This window comes from Ornithorhynchus anatinus, chromosome 21 (assembly GCF_004115215.2).
Source record: "Ornithorhynchus anatinus isolate Pmale09 chromosome 21, mOrnAna1.pri.v4, whole genome shotgun sequence".
NCBI classification, from domain to species: domain Eukaryota; kingdom Metazoa; phylum Chordata; class Mammalia; order Monotremata; family Ornithorhynchidae; genus Ornithorhynchus; species Ornithorhynchus anatinus.
The window spans coordinates 4,665,400-4,688,164 of record NC_041748.1 but is presented as its reverse complement, the minus strand read 5'-3'; the positions used below and the strand labels follow the sequence as shown (position 1 = coordinate 4,688,164).

Here is a 22,765-nt window from a genome sequence, read left to right as displayed (position 1 = left end):
CTCTTACGCTCTTACACCTCCAGAATGTATTAGTAGAGGAAAGGGTTAGGAATGTTAAAAAGAATCAGGCAGTTTTATAGACAACTTGTCCTTGATGACGTATTAGGGGGGAGAGTTAGGAATGTAAGAAGGATGGATATAAATGAAGATATTCATTATGCTAAAATTCTCAGCTGCTGACACCTCGGAAATAGAATACTGGCCTGGATAAGTCACACCCAGAATGAAAGGGCTTATGGCCTTATTTAAAAAAAAAATCCCTTCCCATTTACGGGCCACAGCGACTGAAGGGAATGTACTGTCATCATTGATTAAATTCTAAGCTCAATTCCCCTATTCCCAAGCTCCTAGCTCCAGAGGGTGAGCAGTCTCTGCCTTCTTCCCACAGTCTTTGAGATAGCCAGGCAAGGCAAGAGGACTTGGGCCGATAGCAGAATTATGTAGGATCCTTGCGGCCTGGTTAGAACACCACAGAGTTGACCCTCCGGGTTACAATAATAATAATATTTGCGATATTAGCTAAGCACTGTTCTGGGCATTGTGGTAGATACAAGAATATCAGGATGGACACCGTCCCTAACCCGCAAGAGGCTCATAGTTTTAATCCCCATTTTACAGATGAGGTAACCGAGGCCCAGAGAAGTGAAGTGACTTACCCAAAGTCATACAGGAAGCAGCGTGGCTCAGTGGAAAGAGCCTGGGCTTCGGAGTCAGAGGTCATGGGTTCGACTCCCGGCTCTGCCACTTGTCAGCTGGGTGACTGTGGGCAAGTCACTTCACTTCTCTGGCCCTCAGTGACCTCATCTGTAAAATGGGGATTAACTGTGAGCCTCACGTGGGACACCCTGATGACCCTGTATCTACCCCAGTGCTTAGAACAGTGCTCGGCGCATAGTAAGCGCTTAACAAATACCAACAGGAGACACACGGTGGAGTTGGGATTTGAACCCAGATCCTTCTAACTCCCAGGCCCGGGCTCCAAACCCAGATCCTTCTAACTCCCAGGCCCGGGCTCCACCCACTACAACATGCTGCATCCTGCCAGGGGAAATAATTGTCCACAGGGAAAATAACTGTCCTCAGCTAACAATCATTTCTGGGTTCATTTCTGCCCTCTTAGTATCAATCGATGGCATTTATTGAGCGCTTACTATGTTCGGAGCACTGTATTAAGTGCTTGGGAGAGTGCAATACAACAGGACTAGCAAGCACCTTCATTATGTTCCTTCTAGGGAGCATTTAGTCTTTCAAATCACATAATCTTAACTAAAGTGCCGTATTTTGTTCAATAAGGCAGGAAGGGTCAATAAGACAAGACCAATATGGGGTAAAGTGAGGCTTCTACTTCTTCCCACGCTATCTGATCGTCATTCCCGGAACTCATCTGCATTTTTTTTTAAGACGTCTTGGACTGTGGAGGGAAATCTCTCCTGCAAAAAATTCCAGGGTTACTTTTCAAGTAAGGGAGCTTTGGGAAGACCTGATCCCCACAGACCAACTTCGGTCGAGCCACGGAACTTCATGGACTTGCCGGGTGATATTTCTGCATCACTTCAAGAGAGTTTCTTTTGTCTACCTGCTAAGAAAGTGTCATTCTAGATCTGAGATATTCGTAGCACCCGCTGTTAGGGTAAAGAAGAACCCTACACCTTCGAAATGGCAGCCTGGAGAATACGTTTTCTCCCTAGAACCCAGAGGTTGCTGTGAAATCACCTGCAAGCTGATAAATAAAGACCTAATTAACTAATTGTAATTTATCCAATGCACCTCAGTCCCCGATTTAAATTTCGCCGGGTTGGTCTTGGACATTTTTCAAGAAATTCAAGAAATTCCCATTGCAAAATCCACACTTAGACATGTACTAATGGTTGAGCGGCAACTTCATTCATTCAGTTGTATTTAATGAGCACTTACTATGTGCAGAGCACCGAACTAAGCGCTTGGAAAGTACGATTCAGCAACAAAATGAGACAATCCCAGCCCGACAACGGGCTCACAGTCCGGAAGACTCACAAATAGGTCATGGCATTCCTTCCCCAGGTGCAATATGGACTTTGGGAGAACTGGATTTAGCATTATTCCAGTTCCGCAGTCCACCCTCAGTCAAAGTTTTCAAGAGGTTTTCATGCAAGGTAAATAATAATAATAATGATGGTATTTGTTAAGTGCTTACTATGTATCTGGTCCTGTTCTAAGCGCTGGGGTAGATACAAGGTGATCAGGTTGGACACAGTCCCTACCCTACGTGGGGCTCACAGTCTTAATTCCCATTTCACAGATAAGGTAAGTGAAGCCCAGAGAAGTGAAGTGACTTGCCCGGGGTCACCCAGCAGACAGGTGGCGGGGCCGGGATTAGAACCCATGTCCTTTTTCTTTTTCTGAGAGGAAAAAGGGTCCTCTCGGGCCCGTGCTCTACCCATTACGCTATAGTGTGGGAATGTCAAAAACACCACCTCCATTAAAAAACGCAACTTCCGTTCAGTCCACCATAGGATTTTTCAGAGACCCATAATGATTCCCGCAACTCCATGTGGCTTCTGAGCTATATCCTTATGGGATCTTGTTATCTTTTGAAAGCTTCGGCGTTTTAAAATGTGGACCTTCCCACCTTTGGAGATTAACAGAAGCAGTGTGTACAAGCAGCACTGCCTAGTGGGTAGATCACGGGCCTAGGAGTCGGAAGGCCCTGGGTTGTAATCCTGGCTCCACCACTCGTCTGCTGTGTGACCTTGGGCAAGTCACTTCACCGCTCTGTGCCTCAGTGACCTCATCTGTAAAATGGGGATTAAGATTATGAGCCCCATGGGGGACAGGGACTGTGTCCAACCCAATTGCCTTCTATCTACCCCACCACTTAGAAGAGTGCCTGGCACATAGTGAGCACTTAACAAATACCATTTAAAAAAATGAACAGAATACAACGCATTCCCTTTACTTAAACGGTGAGCCTCCTTTTGGGAAAGGAACTGTATCCGACCTAATCATGTTGAATCTACTCCACTGCTTACTATAGGGATTGTTTCATGGTGAGCACTCAGCAAGTAATTGTTCTTGTCTGTCCGTCTCCCCCGATTAGACCGTCAGCCCGTCAAAGGGCAGGGGCCGTCTCTATCTGTTACCGATTTGTCCATTCCAAGCGCTTAGTACCGTGCTCTGCACATAGTAAGCGCTCTATATATACTATTGAATGAATGACTAATACTTAATGTTATCATACAGCGCTCCTTGCAGAATGGATCCATTACTCTTTTCCCGGGTTCGTACTTTCACCGTACGGAAACCAAGAAATAACCACCCCGATGGAACAAAAAAAAATCAGTTCTGTCACCAAGTGGTGAGCAGGAAGAAAGAGATAAACCAGATTTGCCAATGAGCATTAAAAAAAAAATCCAAATTTAAAACCAGTTAGACATACAGGATCCGCAGCTGAACACTGGTCTTTCGGCAGGTGGCCGGCGTAATGATCCAGTGTCAGCTTCGGATTGAAGGAAACTCTATGGAACGTGTCAGACCGGCAACGACCGTGGGTGGGTGGGCCTGGGGAGGTGAGAGCCACCAGCACGAATCCTCAGATTCACCTCCGATGTGTAGTGGATAAAGAATAAACCAACAAAGAGTCGCATCCTGCTTTCTCCTCTGACCAGCGACATCCAACACACGGGCGTTGAACCGACGAGCCGGTCTCTCCGGACGTATGGGAACAGCCCACGGAACCCAAGGTAGCGGGAGAGCTTCGCCACAACAGGACGCTTGAGAAATGCTAATTCCATTCTATCGTACTCTCCGAGCGCTAAGTACAGTGCTCTGCACGTATTAAGTGCTCAATAAATACCATCGATCGAATGACCGAGACGGAGCGGACGTCGGGGAGGAAGAGGTCTCCGATCACGCTCGAGGCATCGAGGTGTTGCACAGCCCCCGTTCACACAGCGGGGACACTAACCACGAAAATATTTGGGGGAATGGTGTCTGGATGGAGGAAGAAAAAGCTCACCAAGGAAGGCGACGTGACGGTGAATAAATGTGTGGTGAATTAGGGTGAATAAGGTGAATTCTGTTGCCAATCATGTTGATAACGGGGATGAGGATAGCAAGGCCAGTGAGGCCGCGGAGATGGGAAGGTGTAAATAAAGCACGGTCCCGGGAGTCTGCTGTGTGACCTTGGGTGAGTCACGTCACTCCTCTGTGCCTCAGTTCCCTCATCTGTAAAACGGGGATGAAAACTGTGACCTCAGTATGGGACGGGGGCTCTCTCCAACCTGACTTTCTCGAATCCATCCCCACTGTTTCGAAAGTACCTGGCACATAGGAAGCACTTAACAAATACCACAGTTTTTATTCCGGTGCTTAGTAATAACAATAAATAATACTAATGGTGGTATGTGTTAAGCATTTACTAGGTGCCAAGCACTGTTCTAAGCACTGGGGTAGATACAAAGTAATCAGGTTGTCCCACAAGGGGCTCACAGTCTTAATCCCCATTTTACAGATGAGGTAATTGAGGCACAGAGAAGTTAACTGATTTGCCCAAAGTCACACAGCTGATAAGTGGCAGAGCCGGGATTAGAACCCACAACCCCCGACTCCCAAGCCCAGGCTCTTTCCCCTAAGCCATGCTGCTTACTGTGTGCCTGGCACAAAGTGAGTGTTTGAAAAAATACCGTAAGAAATGACAAATCACCAATCAGGAACTCCCAAAGGATGCGTGGAGGTCAGAGCTCTCAGGTGAGGGAAGCGGGGCTCCAGCCACCTTTCATTCAGTCGTATTTATTGAGCGCTTACTGTGTGCGAAGCATTTTTCTAAGTGCTTGGGAGAGTACAGGAGGACAATAAGCAGACACGTTCCCTGCCTACAGTGAGTTAACGGCCTGGTCCGAGTCGTATTCCCGGGATCTCCCACTCCGTTGAAGAGGTTGGCTTACCGGCCGTCTGGCCGGCGATCTCCGATAAAGGAAATGGAAGCCGCTCCAATCAATCAATCGATATGGGGGGATCAGAGAGGATTTTCAGGGTGTCTGACCTGCCCTCGCGAATGGCTCCCGAGACCTGCCGTTGCCGTCCCCCCCCCCGCGGCTTTAAAATCAAGATAGCATCGCTTCGGATGTATCGGTCGACGGTATTTATTGAGCACTTACTGTGTGCAGAGCACTGTTCTAAGCGCTCGGGAGAGTACGGTCCAACAGAGTTGGTAGACACGTTCGCTGCCCCCAGCGAGCTGGCGGTCTAGAGGGGGAAACAGACATTAGTAGAAATAGATCAATTATGGCTATAGACGGAAGCGCTGCGGGCTGAGGGACGGTTGAATAAAGGGAACGCGGGAGAAGAGGAAATGAGGCGTGGTTGGGGAAGGTCTCTAAACCGCGTCTCTCCGGAGATCTCAGGGTGGTTTCGTTGAAGATCTCGTTCATCTTTACGGCCCCCCCCCCCCCCCAGACAGGGTAGTCAACACCGTCTCCATTTCATACCGTGGCTTAGATTGGTTAAATGACTTCAGAAGCAGCAGTCAGTCGGTCAGTTCTATTTACTGAGCGCTTACTGTGTGCAGACGTGCAGAGCACTGTACCAAGTAATAATAATAAGAATGATGTTGGTATCTGTTAAGCGCTTACTATGTGCCGAGCACTGTTCTAAGCGCTGGGGTAGACACGGGGGAATCAGGTTGTCCCCCGTGGGGCTCACAGTCTTAATCCCCATTTTACAGACGAGGTAACCGAGGCCCGGAGAAGTGAAGTGACTCGCCCACAGTCACGCAGCTGACGAGTGGCGGAGCAGGGATTCGAACTCCCGACCTCTGACTCCAGAGCCCGGGCTCTTTCCACCGAGGCCCCGCTGCTTCTCTAAGTGCGAGGGCCAGTACAGTCTAACAACAGACACCTTCCCTGCCCTCAACGAGCTGATCGCCTAGAGAGGGAGACAGACGTTAATGTACGTAAATATTTATCTGGCCTTGTGGAAAGAGCCCGGCTCCGGATTCTACTGCAGCTCGGCCGGTGGCGTGCTGTGGGACCTCCGGCAAGTCAGTTAACGTCTCCGGGCCTCAGTTTCCTCATCTGTAAAATGGGAATTCTAAACCGGTTCTTCCTCCTGCTTAGACTGTGAGGCCTGTGTGCGACAGGACGGTAAGTGAGCTGATTACGGGCCCCAGGGCTCGTCAGGTAAGAAGTGCCTAACAAGTATCACTATTGTTAGTATATCTATTTCCCGTTATTTTGCTGTTAGATCACCGTTTCCTGTTACCGATGCAACGCTTCTATAAACATCCTTATGTTCTACTATTTCCCTTGCCCCAAATCTATTTTCATATCTGTCTCCCTCTGCAGACCGTAAGCTCTTTGAGAACGGGGCTTGCGTATACCAACTCTGTCGTATAGTACTTTCCCGAGCGTTCAGTACAGTGTTCTGCACAGAGTAGGCATTCGATAAATACCATTGATCGACTGATCACTTTATGCAGATTTTTTAATGTTGATCATGTTTTCCTTTCCTCGATACTTTTAATTCTCGGCAATGAGAAAAAAACGCCTTGCGCGTCCAATCGGAAATAATTTCTGAATAAAAAATAGTTCAGGTAAAACATCAGGTATTGAGTTCAAGCGGGTAAACTAGCTCCTCATTTCATTATCCGATTTCATCGATCTCCACGTCCACGTCAGTTATTACTTCAACATCGTTTTCCGCCTTTTGGGAAAGACTGTACTTTTCGCAAGCACAGTAGTTAATCTCCCCCTTAATAATGTGTCAGAACTTTTACCTAAATGTACAATTACGAAACACTGACTGAAAATGGAATTCTAATCCATCTAATCCATCTTTAGGGGTCACCGCTCTATTGAATATGCTTCTCTTAACTCTCTTATGATATCATAAATATGTCCACCTAATTGAAAAATGCATCGTAGTCCATAAATTATCTCACTCAAATACTTCTTAATGGTTTTCCATCGCAGCACATTTAGCATGTGACATATTTATTCTTTTTTTTAAAAAAAAGAACCCCTAGATCACTACTCCATTTAGCGGAAAGTGCCAGCCATGTGACCTTAAACGAGGACAATTTAGATTCGCCCGGAAGAATTAAATATTGATCTTTCACGCAATTGTGTGGCAAATTGTTTTAAAAGAAGCGATCCGCATCTGTGCTCTAATTGTGGTATTTATTAAGTGCTTGCGATGCACCAGCACTGTACTGAGCCTTGGGGTAGATTTCAAGATAATCAGGTCCCCTCTAGACTGAAAGCTCAATGTGGGCCCGGAATGTGTCTCCTAAATTGTCGCACTGTAGTCTCCCAAGTGCTAAACGCAATGCTTAGCACACAGTAAACACCTCATAAATTTGATCGAGTGACTGACTATGTGAGCAGGAGGTTGTGCAGGTATTGAATCCCCATTTTGTATATTTAGACCCATGGACGTGAAATGACTAGCCCAAGATCACACAGCAGGCAAGTGGCAGAGCCGGGATTAGAACCCAGGTCCTCGGACTCCCCGGCCCACGCTCTAACCGCTAGACCACGCTACTTCTTCTCACGGCCTTGAAGGGTTTTAGCTACGATGAAACTGCCTGACAGCAATCAGGCTCCTCTGGGGAATGGAAATCTCCGCTTCAAGGTCACACTAGTTTAACAGACTATAACCCGACACTTTGGTGAGGTTGTGCTAGAGAAGCAGCGTGGCTTAGTGGCAAGAGCACGGGCTTGGGAGGCGGAGGCTGTGGGTTCTAATCCTGTCCCCGCCACTTATCAGCTGTGCGACTTTGGGCAAGTCACCTAACTTCTCTGAGCTTCAGTTACCTCATCTGGCAAATGGGAAGTAAGACTGTGAGCCCCACGTGGGACAACCTGATTACCTTGCATCTACCCCAGCGCCTAGAACAGTGCTTGGCACATCGGAAGCACATAACAAAATACCATTAATAGTAGCACTGTGCTGTCTCAGCAATGAACTAGGCTCTGTCATGCGTTCAGTTCATGTCTTTTCTTTCTGCTGCGTGTTCAGTCAAGCTGAGAGACCCATTTCATCTCTCCCCAAATCTACCTTTAAACCCACCCAAAAAAAGTCTTTGGAAAAACCTTTCCAATCCCTACCTGAGGTGAGGCCCCGATTAACTCCGAAACCTGCAAAGGTGAGGGCAGGAAATGTGTCTACTGTACACAGGGTACCATGCGCAGTGCTCTGCACATGGTGAGCACTCAATAAATGCCACTGAAGTATCGATTGCGAAGGCGCGGGCTTCTAAATCAGCCTGGTGCCCACCTGCGCTCATGAGAAAATCGGATGAATTTCCTACAGTCCGGTTCCTGAAGAAAGGAGAAGTGAGAAGCGTATCTGGAGCCCTTTCAGGCCCCAGTGCTCAGTACAGTGCTTGGCACGTAGTAAGCGCTTAACAAATACCATCATTATCTATAGATCTCCATGATTCTATTTATCTTGACGATGTTGTCTTCTTTTGTTTCCCTCTGTTTCGCATTGCTGTCTCCCCCCCCCCTCCCCCCACCGCCCCGTTTAGACCGTAAGCCCGTCAGTGGGCAGGGATGGTCTCTATCTGTTGCCGAATTGTCCATTCCAAGCGCTTAGTACAGTGCGCTGCACACAGTAAGCGCTCAATAAATATCACTGAAGGGAATGAATGAATGTCACTCGGGGCAGTGTCATTTCATTTGGTGCGTCATACGCCTCATGAGGTTTTCCCCGTAAACACCCCAGGGCGTGAGCATCAGAACCAAGGCTAGGACATCGGGAATTTGGACCACAAACCCAACACTAACGTTGTTTCCATCGGCTCTTTCCCACTGACCCCAGAGTAGGATGTTAGACGTTAATCGTATCGACATCTAGTCTCCCCTTCCAGACCGTAGGCTCACTGTGGACAGGGAACTTGTCTGCTAATTCTGTATCGTGCTCTCCCAAGCGCTCAGTACAGTGCTCTGCACCCGGTAAGCGCTCAATAAATACAATTGAATGTTGGATCGATTTAGACGAGCAGGACGACTGTGACGCATTTAGCTTCGGGGGAACACGCAACGGTGTTTAGTGATACCCTAATGTGCGCGGAGCACTGAGCTGAGCGCTCGGTGCACGGTAAAAGAAACTCCGGGGCTATTTCTGCTGCAGTCGCCACCGTCATTCAACCGCAGATACATGGGGATGCCACGTATTGCATCAGTGTGCATTTTTCGTTCCCACTGACCATCTTGGGCTACGGAGATTCAAGGCAGACGTCCTTCCCGGCCTTAGAGGAAGCCACTCCGGCGACTCTTTCCCCTTGCGCAAATTACGACCTTCATCGGAAGGCAACGCCGGTGGTGGTAGGAAGGTCTGCAAAGTGGCTATTAAGGCTTTAGAATTACGTTCGGTATTCAGATGGCCAGGATATTCTCCTACTCATGGCTGAGAGGTCAGGCGGAGGGAAGATTTGGATACGTCTGCGCCTGTTCCGTGCTCTTCGGTGTCCTGTGGTAAAACGTGCCGAAGGATATTTTACCCTCCCAATGCCCAGTATTCCCAGAGATTCAAGCCGAAGAGTAAACTGGAGTATATTAACCAAGCCCGAACCTCTCCACTGCTTGAACGGACTCTTTAGATACCCAAATCACCGCTTTTATTAATTGGCCCTCTCAAACCTCTCCGACTGTCAGTCTATCTGGGACAAGAAGTCAGTCGAACTTTTATTACGCACCGAGGAAAAACAAACGTACGACAGATTTTTATTTTCAGGTGCTACAATAGGAAGTATATTGAAACCTAGAGTTGTTCACCCTTTCAAATATCTATAGGCTCTTTTAAAAATTGTAGCATATTTGAGAAAGGACTTTCTTTCCGATAACAACAATAATCTCCCTAGCATAGAGTTTACTTCTCGAAGGAAAGGAAGGATTTTCGGTTGATTTTTCTCCTAACGGCCTTCGGGAGAGTTTCTAACGTATTTTGATAAAGCGGAGTAGATGCCTGTGAATGCAGTATAATTAAGAGTATCACCTAGGTTAGGAAGATTTCCCGAATAACTCTGCCATCGTGATTGACATTTCCACCAAGTTCTCCAATCCCAATTTCATAGGTGTTTTCAATTACAAAACATCCGAGAAAGATACCATCCAGGAGAGCGTACAAGAGGTGTGTGACGCGTGAAAAAAAAAATGCAGAAGACGGTCAGAAAGCATTCCTTAGGAATAATTCATGCAGGAATGTTGTTTGTGAATCGATCAGAAAGTAGGCGAGGATAAAACTGGGTAACCTTGAGTTTCTCTTGCAGAGATAAGGTGTGGGGAGAGGCAAGGAGTCGACAATCCTGTGATCGATCACTATTGAAAACCAATCCGGGGCCAGAAATTCATAACCTTTTCCCGCAAGGTTCTCTCTGAATTATCCAGATGTTTACCTTAAGTCCTCATCTCTGTTTGCCTGGGTAGATGCAGCTCACGGACCACATATTAGTAACTTTGGGATGATATGTCTCTGGGAAAATGAAAACTGGGCATTTTAGGCTTTAGAAGAACATCGTGCTACATGTTCGGTAGAAACGGACTGTCAAAATCTCTAATAGCTGAGAAAGGGTCAGGTTATGAATTCCGAATTAGCAGTTCAGGCTTTTCTTCTTGCATCGAGCATATACTGTGGACAGCGGAAATATCTTGGAAAAACAGCTGTTCCATTTAGGACTCTACAGAGGAGAGGTGTGACAGTAAAGGGCTATTCATAACTACATCGAGTTACTCAGTAATTAGGATCGGCTCTGATTCCAAAGCCCGCACAGTTAAATATAAAGGGCTCTGGAAAAATCAAATCATGGAAACTCGGCATCCTATCAGCTTAAAAAGAAGTGTTCTCTTTCGTGCGACATAAGTGAACTTCCAAGAGAAATTAGAATCTCGTTTTCTAGCACAACTTTGGTGTAAATCGTTTCAAGGGGAATTTTTACAATCGTTGGACTGTCACTGTTCAAAATGACTTATAACGTACAGCTCCCCGTTTCGGAGAAAACAAAAAACAAGAAGAAGAAGAGCCAACTTCAGTGTTGCGAAGAGCTGTCTGAGATACCTGCAGTGAACAATGATGGAAACCATCCAACACCGTAAACCCTGAAGCAAGGAATGTCCATTAACCTAAATAATCAGACTCTGGTTAGATTACCCATCAGAATGGCGTCGATACTTACCTTCCGGGGAAAGCGCCTCCAATCCCGGCGGTACGGAAGCTTTAAACTCACGGATCTGTACTAACCTTGCATTCGACTTGATCGAGAGGCAGCTCAAGAGTAAGGCGGAAGAGTTTTGAGTTCCGAGGGCTTAGGATTTGGTTTTCCCACACCAAAAACCGGACTTCTCCAGTGCCTCCCTGGGCTCCCGCCTAAACTCACCGGGTTATCTTCGAGGTTTTATCCCTGCACATGTTTTCTCATGGCAAAAAGTCCCATTTGACTTCAAGAGGCTCTATTACCGTCTAGGCAGAATTGCAGAATTCCACCACGAATGACCCCGGGGGTTTCATCTCGAAACCCTTATCGACAAAGGCATTAGCAGTGGGGTTGGAGGAGGAGAGAGGAGGGGAGTTAACAGGAGAAGAGCTGTCTAGTACCTGCCGCACTTGTCACATTTTCTGTCATTCGTTCCTGGTTTTGACTTCCCTTCGTCGGTGTGGTCTGAAGCTACTCTCGGGCATTACTTCAGAGGAGCTGCAGTGCTGATTCACTCGGTAACACAGACAAACCCAAGCTTCTCCTTCCCTGACAGGATGCTCTACGTCGGAGATTTCGCCATGAAACTATTACAACCCGTTATCGGATGTTTTACAGACGAAGAAACTGCCTCGGTATAGCACCCTGCAGAGATGAGCGATTGGCACAGCCAGTGGAGACCTCGCAGGTTTGACCTTTTCCCCTATCCTGGCCCGAGATTCTACAAAAGATATAAAAGACACCCCACCTCAGAGACCCCCTTTGGTTACCGTCTCTAGAACCAACCTGGGGTCCAGGATTTTCGGATTTGCAACCGTAGCGCCTCCAGATCGATCTCTCCCGTCTTTACTTTCTGCGCTTTTTTTAGGTAACCTTTCTTGACTCAAACGTTACGGAAAGGAACGAATGAAAAGAAGATGTGCAGAGTGCTGTGGACCAGCAATCTATCAGTCACAGGGAGCCAAGCACATAATTTCTGCTTTCCCTTTAGGTGAGATTGAAAACTCCTACTCTCCTTTCGCTCAGCCAAGGAACCGTACTGTCGGTTAGTTTATCAAGAGAAATGAAGAAAATGTGCATGCACAGAGCGTCAGTTCACTGCCTTTTCTTAAGAGCCCGCTGGCCAGTTCACTCTAAAACAGTTCAAACGTTAAAGTGAGCAAAAGTGCAGTGAAACGATTACTTAAACTTTCCTCATCTGGAGGAATTTTGCCGCGGCGGGTCACCCGAGAATCATAAATTCTGAAGAAAAACGGTTTACGCGCTTCTGACGCCTCAGCTAATATCTCTCTAACGCTTTAGGGTGCCCATACGGTTAGATATTCCTTCTAAGAATTCCTACAGAGGTTGGCAGAACCACACGCAATTTCATCTCCTATTACAATCGATTGAGAATAATGTAATAGATCGGGAGGAACCGGTGAATAATCGCCGTCTCCCACAGACAGTCTTTACCTTCGCGATTTTCCTTTTCCCGTATCCATAACCACTCATCTCTCTGCTCTTCCATCATGCTTCCTTTATCGCTGAGTGAGACACTCCTTCATTAAACAGCATTAAAAATAGAATGCACCAGAGCTCCCACGAGGTGTGCGCTCCGACGGCACAAGTGCCACAGTTCTCAAGGTAACCAGGTTCAGCTGGGAGCTCAGGGGCAAAACCGCCGCTGAGATTAGTAATCTGCAAGCCTAATAGGGCACACAAACCTGCCCCGATCCCGGATGGGGGCGGTTCGAAAAAAATCGGCACGCAGTCAGATTAAGTGACCGGAGAGTCGGAGGCCAGGCCGGGAGGTATTTTGGGCTGCGGGTTATTTAGATCGATCTTCCTTACCCCGGCTACCTTCTCACGCTAAAACAAATGCAAACCGACGGATGGATTTTAGTCTTTTTCTCTGGCCAGAATCTGCGAATCGTCTCTGGTGGGGTTTAAGTAAAAAAAAAAAAAAATACTTACCGAACCAGACTTCATAATAAATGCAAACACGGTCACATTGGCAGGGATCACGCTAACTATACGTCGCGATTAGTCCTGATTTCTCATTATTCCCGATGAGAGATCTCTTTGACTTGGAAGCACGTCGTTGGAAGCGTTAGGATAATGGCAAGAGGATATAAATTTGGACCCCTACAAATTTATATAAAACCTCTCCCCTGTCTCGCACCCGCCTCCTCCCCCTCCCTCCTCCCCCCCCCTTCATCCCTCCCCCTCCCCCCCAACACACACACACACACACAAATGAAAAGACAAGTGCGGTGCCCCCGATGCAGGTCAAAACACACACACGAAAACACAACCAGACATTCTGGAAAATTTCAATTAGCTGAGCCGGGGAAGGAAAAGTAACGGGGGAAGGAGAATAGCGGAGGCACAGATATCTTTGTAAAAATGAATCGTTAGGCAAACAAGTCCTACGCGAATGCCCATATAGAAAATAACTGCCACCGTTAATTCCCAAGAGGCAGGCGGCAGCTGGTAATTACCGCCAAGGGAGTAACGCTCCCGGGTTATTTACTGCCGATTTTTTCTTTGAGATCCCAGGTCTGTAATTTCCTTTCTCGAAAATGACATTAACTAAATGATGAAGTCAACGCAGACACGACGCACACACTGTAGCATCATCGAGAGAGAAGGATGGAGTGGTTTATTTCACACAGATCGGGTCGGAAGGATTTCTGCGTCCCAACCAGGAGAAAAACGACTCCTGCCAGCTCTCATTTTCCTATCCGTGCCCCCCCCCCCCCCAACCGACGGTACGTCCGGAGGTCCGAAGTTGGGAATCTCTCAAGAGACTAATGGAAGAAAGAGAACCGTACCACCCAAGCGGTCGGTACAGCGCTCTGCGCACGGTAAGCGCTCGGTAAATCCGATCGAACGAACGGATGAAAGAGCGGATGGCTCGGTGCTACCGATCCGTTAGAGGTTTACAGGGGTCGTCTCAACTCTGACAGAAAAACACCCCAATTCTTGTTCGAGAACCGAGGCAAGGTTCCATTTAAAGAGATAAGGGATTCCACGCCCACGCCCCCCCCCCCCCCCACCCCAAAAACGCTCTCAGAGAGCGGCGTCTCCAAGCCCGCCGAGCATCAGACTCGGTTCTGGATTTCCACAACTTGGCTCTTTTCTCTTCCCTCTTTTACTCGTTGGGTTCCCCGGGTCCGTCATTCACCATCACCCACAGAGGCAGGAGCGGGGTCGCCTAAAGCGGGCAACCGCACCCATGTGGAGAGCGGGACACGCACACGCGCCATCCATCCTATCCTCCGGAAACCGATCCGGGCCTCCGCCACATTTCGGAGACAACGAGACGGCGCCTCCCAACTTCCCGAAGACCCATCCGATACGACTGACAAACTCAGCCTGACCCAACAGAGCACGAAGTTAACAGAGCCTCCAACGAAGCCCAGAGCAAAACACCCAATTTCCGATTGGGGGAAGGGGGAAACAGAAAAACGGAAAGAACGAAGCGGCGGGCTCCGTCCTCCTCCCGGGCTACTCGGGGAACAGCTCGATTTTCCAACCCCCGCCCCACGGTAACCGGAACCCGTTTAGGAACGGAAAGCATCCCAACTTTTCCGGCGGCAGGGGGACGGCTCCGTCGCTTCCCTCCCGGGCTCCCGTCTCGGACGTCCGGGGCGCGGGGGGCATCCCGCGGGCGGGAACCTCGGCCCGGGAGGAGGGAAGGGGAGATAGCGGACGGCGGACGTCCGAGCCACAAGACCGGCGGGGCGCCCACGGTGGGATGGTCGGCGACAGAGAGGGGAGGGGGCCCCCGAGACGGAAAGGACACGGAGCGGACAACGGGACGGAGACCGAACCCGATCCGCCCCCGGCGCATCCCCGGCGCATCCCCGGCGCGACCCCGGTGCATCCTGGGCAGATCCCCGGCGCATCCCCCGCGCATCCCCGCCCCTCGCCGAACACCGTCAGGATTACCTGGACCGAAACCGGGATTTTCCCCCAGCTCCTTGGTGACTCTGTGGGGGCTCTGCCTTTTTTTTTTGGGGGGGGGGGCCGAGGGGAGGAGGGGGCTCTGGGGGGGCTCTGCCTCCGTGGCGAGGGGAGGGGGTCTTTTTGCGTCCCGCCGGGTGGATGGGGGAGGGGAGCGGGGGGCGGTCTAGGGGGGTGCGGGGCCGAGGCGGGCGTCAGGGCGCAGCATCTGCCCCGAAGAAGGGCGTCGGTCCGGTCCCGGGGCGACGGCGAGGGCGGCGGCGGCCCTCGGGGGGTCCTCTGCCGCCGCCGCCTCTGCTGAGCCGTCCGTCCGTCTGTCCTCCGCTCCGTCTCCCCGCCCTCTGCCTCCAAGACCCCCTTCTCTGAAAGTCCCGTCCTTCCCGTCCGCTCGGCTCCTGTCCCCCTCTCCCGTCCTGCCCCTTTTCCGGGGGGTCTCCCCTCCCTCCGGCTCCCGGCTTCCCTGCGAGCCGCTGCAGCCGCCGCTTCCCTGCGAGGCGCCGGAACCGCGGCCACTGCCTGGCCCTCCCCGTCTCCAGCCTGCAAGCGCCCCTTCTCCCCTCCTCTTCTGTCTGTCTCTTTTCTGTGCGCGCCTCTCTCTCCCACTCCGGCTCCCCTCCGTCGCCTCTCCCCCTCTGTCTGCCTCTTGGGGAGGGGCGGGGGGGGGGGGGGGGGAGCTCTGTGTGTGTGTGTGTGTGTGTGCGGGTCCGTGTGTGCGTGTGTCCCTCCTCCCACGCCGCGTGTTGAACCTCAGCCCGGAGCCGGCTCTCCAAAACCGCCCTTGGCTCCTGGGGGCGGGGGGCTCCTCTGCAGCTGTGCCCACCGCAGATCCCGCCCACCCCAGTCGGGGAGATTCGGCAGCCTCCTCCTCCTCCTCCTCCTCTCCCCCCCCCCGCCCCTTCCTCCGTCAAGCCCCCTCCCCACCGCAGGGAGGGAGATGGAGGGAGGAGGAGAGAGAGGAAAGAAGAGCTCCCTTGCAAGGCTCCGGCTTGTGCGCGCATCTTCCCGCGCTCGGCGCCCCGGTGGCGCAGGGCCGGTCCCAAGCGCGAGAGAGATGCGCTCGTCACCGGGTCATTGGTCGCTTGCAGAAACCGCCCCGCCTTCCCCCTCCCCGGGGCTTCGCCTACGTGGGTCCCGCCCCTCTTCCCACCTCCGTCCTCCCCTCCCGGCCCCCGGGGCAGCGGTGCCCGGCTCGGCCCCTCCGGACGGTCGCCCCGTCCGCCCCGTCAAAGCTCCCCGCGAGACGGGTGGGCGAGCGGCCCGGCCTCGACCCCCTTCGGGACCCCGCGGGAAAGCGGTCGCCGGCTTCGGGGAGACGCGCCGCCGAAAGCCGCGGCCCGGAGAACCGATTTGGGGGTGGGAGGGGCGGGGGCGGACGTGCCACTTGTGAAGCGGGGCGGTTTGCCGACCCTCGCTTCCTTAGTCGCTCGGAAGGTGCCCTCCCGCCTTGGCCGCCGCCGCCGGCCTTCCCGTCCCCACGCAGCCCCCTCACGCACGGGACGGGGCGTCGGGGTGGAGGAGACGGAGGGACCCCGGCTCCGTCGCTCGTCCGCCCCGTGACCTCGAACGAGTCACTTCCCCGTGCCCCGGTGTCCCCTCGTCTATAAAGTCGCGATCGGGCCCGTGAGCCCCACGGGGGACCCGGACCGCGGCCGACCCGGTTAGCTTGGATCTACCCCGGTGCCCGGCGCGCGGGAAGAGCTTAACGGTGGCCGATCTTAAAAAGGGGATACGGATCGGATCCGGCGGGACCGTCTCGAAACCCGGGCTCTGCGCCGTCTCGCCCGGGGAACGGTCCCGTCCCGCTCCCCGGTGGCCCCGGAGAGGGATCGGTCCCCCCCGCCCCCCGGGGAGGAAGATCAGAGAGCGAGCCGCGACCGACACGGACCCGGTGGTGGAGCGTCACGGACCGCCCTGGTCTCCGGGAACGCGAACGGTGCCTCGCAGACGTTGAACGCTTGACTGAGAGTGAGAGACGCTTCGGTCGAAGAAGAGCGAGTGCTTAAGACGGTCGCCCGTCTCCTCCCCCGGCCGGAGGATACGGTTATTAACGTCAGCCGGCTATCGTGGGCGCCTATCCCGATGCTTGTCGGAGGAGGCCCGCTATCGTGGCTCGCCTCGGGAGGCGCGTTTTCCGGTGCCGTCGGCGACCCTCCCGTCCTGGAACCGGCTCCGCGTGGAAAAGGCAGACTGCAGTGGAGTCGTCCAGGAGTAAAGAACTCAGCAGTGCCGCCGTGGACGTATATCGCCGGACGTTTTCCCGCCGCACGCCCGCGTCGCATTGGAGGGGGATCGAATTTTCTCGCTCCAAACTTGCCGCGTTTTTTTTCAACGGCATCTGTTAAGTGCTTACTACACGCCAGGCACGATACTAAGCGCTCGAGTACAGACGAGTTAGTCAGATTGGACACGGTCCCTGTTCCACAGAAAGCTCCCGGTCTTAATCCTCATTTTCCAGAAGAGGTAACTGAGGCGCAGAGAAGTCAAGTGATTGCCCAAGGTCACACGGAAGGCAGGTGCGTGGAGCGGAGATCAGTAACGATGGTGGTATTTGGTAAGCGCTTACTACGTGCAGAGCACCGTTCTAAGCGCCGGGGGGGGGGGGGGGGGGGGACGGACACGAGGCGATCAGGTCGTCCCACGTGGGGCTCACGGTTCTTAATCCCCATCTGCCAGATGAGGTAACTGAGGCACGGAGGGGTTAAGTGACTTGCCCAAAGTCACACAGCCGGCAAGCGGCGGGGCCGGGATTCGAACCCATGACCTCGGAACCCCAAGCCCGGGCTCCTTCCACTCAGCCACGCCGCTTCTCTCTATCCGCCGGGGCCTGCTGCTTCTTGACACAGTCGAGGCACAGAGAATAGAAGCGACGTGACCGGGTCACGAAGAAAAGTGGGAGGGCGGGATTAGAACCCAGGTCCTCCGATTCCCAGGCCCGGGCTCTCTCCACTCGACCAAGCTGCTTCTCAGACACAACGAGTCCGCGGAAGAGCACTGTCTCGTGATCAAAAAATCCTTTGAGATCGCCACTCCGTCTGGCATCACAGAAAACATTTTGGCTACACGGATTTTCATCTCTTCTACTTCTAGAGAGTTCCCGAAAGGAGGGGGGGGGGGGGAGGCCTGACTAGAAATGAGAACTCACTTCCTCCTAGGAAAACATAATTCAATCCAAACCTTAGAACTTGTTCCTCTCGACTCGATCTTCACGCCGATGGAAGCGCCTCTCAGTGTGACACTCTCTCCTAGCATTTCTCAGGTGGGTCGAAGGAACTCCGCCAAACGCACCCGAGAGCTCAGCTAATTACGAATGAACGTCCTGACTCAGCTGATTGCTAACTGGGTGTGTTTCATCGATATCAGATTTCATTTTCGGAAGAGAAAGTTACGTAAAATCCATTTTTTTTTTTTCCTCCCAAGGGAAAAAAAAAAAAAGCCCGATAAGTCTACGGGAAGAGGGAAAGACCCAGCTCTGCCTTGGGTGTACTGTAAAAATGAGGCCCACAGAGATCGCGGTGTCCAAGGTCCATTTCCTTGATCGGCGGTGATAGGATGGAGGTCTGAGCTGGTCCGTCTCTGACGCGCGCGATTTGGACGGCCCATAGTCCCACCCGCCGAAAGAACCTTACTCTGGGATCGGTACTGCTTGATTGTGAGAATATTCTAGAATCTTAGGCGGAGGACCTCAGAAGGAACCTGGGCCCGGGAGGCGGAGGAATCCCGGCTCTGCCCTCTAGCCGCCGAATGACCTTGGTCAAGTCACTTAACTGCTCTGTGATTCAGTTTCCTCGTCTGTAAAATGGAGATTCAGGGCCTGCTCTCCCTCTTACTTGGCCTGAGAACTCCGCGTGGGGCAGGGAACGTCCAACCCGGTCACCTCGTAATTGGCGCGTAGTCAGTACTTAATTATCGTTAATTAGACTGCAGTGGGGATCGTCCATCTGCCTACGTCACCCGACCTGCAGCCCACGATCCGGTTTCCACCTCAGGCCAAGAGGGCAACTCCAAGGCGAAAAGTTAAGGGGGCCCAACCCAGAATGGTTTCTGGTGAATGGTCGTTCACTCAGTCCTATTTATGGAGCACTTACTTGCGCGCTGAGCACTGTATCAGGCGCTTGGGAGAGTACGATAGGACGATAAAAAGACGCGTTCCCCGCCCACAGCGCGCTTACCCTCTAGGGGGACTAGAGCCTGACTGACCACGCCGTATGTGCGCACCCTCGCTCGCTGTGGACGGGGGATATGCCTGTTGTATTGTCGTATGATACACTCCCAATCGCTCAGTACAGTGCTCTCCGCACGGAACGCGCTCGGTAGACAGCGGTCGACTGCCTCTCCGACCGGCCTCCTTAGAACTGTGCCTCCCCGAGAGACCGGAATGGGTAACGCAACTGTTGAAGACCCTAACTGAAACGAGGCTAGGATGTGAATTGGCCCCCGTGCTCCCTGGAAGCCCCCCGACCCGGCAGAAGGAAGCGCACAGAGCTCTCCTGAGCATGATAATGGTGGGGTTTGTTGAGGGCTCACCGTGTGCCAGACACCGTGCTGAGTGCTGGGATGGATACCAGCAAATTGAGGTGGACACAGTCCCTGGCCCACGCAGGCCTCACAGTCTCAATCCACATTTTCCGGATGAGGTAACTGAGGCACGGAGAAGTGAAGTGACTTGCCCAAGGTCACCCGACAGAGAAGGGGTGGAGTTGGGATTAGAACCCATGCCCATCCGACTCCAGGCCCGTGCTCGGTCCACCACATCACGCTGCTTCTCCTAAAATTGGGTGTCATAATGATAATGGTGGTGCTGGTTAAGCGCTTACTATGTGCAAGGCACTGTTCTGGGCGCTGGGGGGAGAGAAAGCGATCGGGTTGCCCCACGTGGGGCTCACAGTCTTCATCCCCGTTTTCCAGATGAGGTCACTGAGGCCCAGAGAAGTGAAGTGACTTGCCCACAGTGGAGGAGCCGGGATTCGAACCCAGGACCTCTGACTCCCAAGCCCGGGCTCTTTCCACTGAGCCACGCCGCTTCTCCCCACGTCTCTTTGACCTCCGCCCAGGGACCGCCGACCCACCGCTCTGATGCCAGGCTGCTGAAAACGAGGGGCGTTGGGAAGGGAAGCTGAGAAACGGGGTGACCCAGTGGAGAGAGTCCGGGCCCGGCAATCGGAAAGACCTGGGTTCTAATCCCACCTCCGCCACTCGTCTGCCGTGTGCCCTTAGACAGGACACCTCGTGTCTCTGGGCCTCTGTTACCTCATCTGAAAAATGAGGCTTAAGACTTGTGAGCCCCGCACGGGACGTGGACGGGTCCAACCCGATTGAGAAGCAGCGTGACATAGTGGGAAGAGCAGGGGGTTGGGAGTCAGGGGTTGTGGGTTCTAATCCTGCCTCTGCCACCTATCAGCTGCGTGACTTTGGGCAAGTCACGACTTCTCTGTGCCTCAGTTACCTCCTCGGTGAAATGGGGATGGAGGCCGTGAGCCCCACGTGGGACAACCCGATTACCTTGTATCTACCCCAGTGCTCTGAACAGTGCTTGGCACGGCAAGTCCTTAACGAAAGCCATGTTTATTATTATTACCCTGTATCCACCCCAGTGCTCAGTACAGTGTCTGGCGCAGGCTAAGTACTTATAAAATACCATAAAAAGGGAAGTTTCCTCCGGGGCAGGGGATGTGTGCTCGTGACCGGCAATGGGGTTCATGAATCAATCACCCCGGAAAGTGGCCCTGTGCCTGACCCAGCCGCTCACTCGCTCCCACCCCCGGCCTCCTCCCTTAGGGGCTCTGGACCGGACGACCTCGGAGGGGCTACCGTTTCCCCCCCACCTCCCCCGTACCCCAGCCACCTCTCTCTCTCCCTGACCCATCGAGCGGAGGAGGCGACCAGCCCCCCCATCCGAAGCTGAGCAGGGACGGTCCGCCCAACCCTCCCCCAAGTGCCCGGCATCCAGCGGACGCTCGATGGATACCGTCGACCGACTGACATTCGAACCAGGCAGCCAGTAGAGTCTTCAGCCAACTTCCCAGCAGATTTTGTGGGAAGCCCAAAAGGAACTCTCAAATCACATTCTAGAACATCAACGGGCGCCGTTAGCTCACGGGTGCATCGGAGTCTGCAGAAATGTCACGATCGCAAACAAAGAGGACGCGGGAGGCTTTATACCAAATGTTCTCGTGGCACGGAGCCTTTTCAGACAGCCCTCTCTCCCTTTCCTCTTGTCGCCGCGCAGGAAAACGAATCTCTAGGAACGCTTTCATCCTTATATAGTCTGCCTAATGGCCGCACGCACACGCACGCGTGCGGATGTTTCCTTGGCAAATTTCCTTCAGAAATAACGTCTGCAGCATTCACAGGAGGAGACGGTTCTGGATGAGAGGGGAGAGGTGGGTCAGAATCAAGCAGAACCAAGCCCAAGGGGAAAATCTCCCTCTCCCCGAATCCAAAGTAAGAAAGAAAAATCGGGGTTCTGAGTCATTAGATTGTAAACTCCTCGAGGGCAAGGATCGCGTCTGCAATCCTCTCCCAAGGACTCAATACAGTGGGCTGCCCACAGTTCCAAAAAAAAAAAAGCAAAGAAACCTATCGACCAACGCCTTTTTTAAGCTCCATCAATCTCAGGTAGGTGTTTCTGAAATGAGAGAGGGAAAGGTAACTGGAAAATCACTATCTTTCCCTTTCACGTGACAACCAGGGTCAGCCCCAAAATGTATTTTGGGTATGGTTTAGCGCTCCCCTGACTAATTGAAAATTCACAAAGCCGATGGACTCACTCAAGGCTTCCTGAGACAGCTGTATAGCTGAATGCAAATAATTCTCCCTGCCCAGGTTTTCTTTAAGGAGAATCTGAGATTTCTCTGTTTGCGTTTCAGGGTCTGGGACAGGAGAGCCGTGGAGGATGGAGAGGTCTGATGTCTTTCGAGTGGCCCTGGATGACTGCAAAATGATTCGACCTTTCCCTTTCTAGAATCGGAGGCCCGGGACACGGACGTACCTTTCCGTTGTTGGCAAATCCGAGAGGATGACTTCAGGAATGAAGAGACCATTCCTGACCTGGTTGGGACTCAAATTTAACTAACCTACAGAGCAAGGCAACAGGTCGTGCTCATCCCCAGGGTTAATTTATGGTATCGTTATTATACCGGTGTGAACGCTAGGCCAGATCCTCTAGTTGGTTTCTGGTTTTCGCGGTATTTATTCAGGGCTTACCGTATGCCTGTCACCGTTCTAAGTGCTGTAATAGGTAATCAGGTTGGACACGGTGCCTGGCCTGCATCAGGCTCACAATCTTCATCCCCATTTTACAGATGTGATCACTAAAGAAGCAGAAGACGAGAAGCAGCGTGGCTCAGTGGAAAGAGCGCGGGCTTGGGAGTCAGAGGTCACGGCTTCTAATCCCAGCTCCGCCGCCAGTCAGCCCTGTGACCTTGGGCAAGTCACTTAACTTCTCTGGGCCTCAGTTACCTCGTCTGTCAAATGGGGATTAAAAAACTGTGAGCCCCACGTGGGCCACCCTGATCACCTTGTATCCCACAGTGCTTGGCACATAGTAGGCGCTTAACGAATACCACAGCTTATTTATGATTTTTTTAAAGCCTCGAGAAGGGAAGTGACTTCCCAAGGTCACCCGGAAGACACAGAACCGGGATT

The 22,765-nt window shown here is 52.2% G+C and overlaps 1 protein-coding gene across 1 annotated transcript in view; it reads right to left on the bottom strand.

Annotated features, from left to right (window-relative positions):
- ARPP21 (cAMP regulated phosphoprotein 21) overlaps window positions 1-13,099 on the bottom strand; it is a 191,809-nt gene extending 178,710 nt beyond the window's left edge. Inside the window, 1 exon segment of the mRNA XM_016227816.3 lies at window positions 12,626-13,099. The gene's annotated coding sequence lies outside the window, so the exon portion shown is untranslated.
- Between the last annotated feature and the right edge of the window lie 9,666 nt (window positions 13,100-22,765).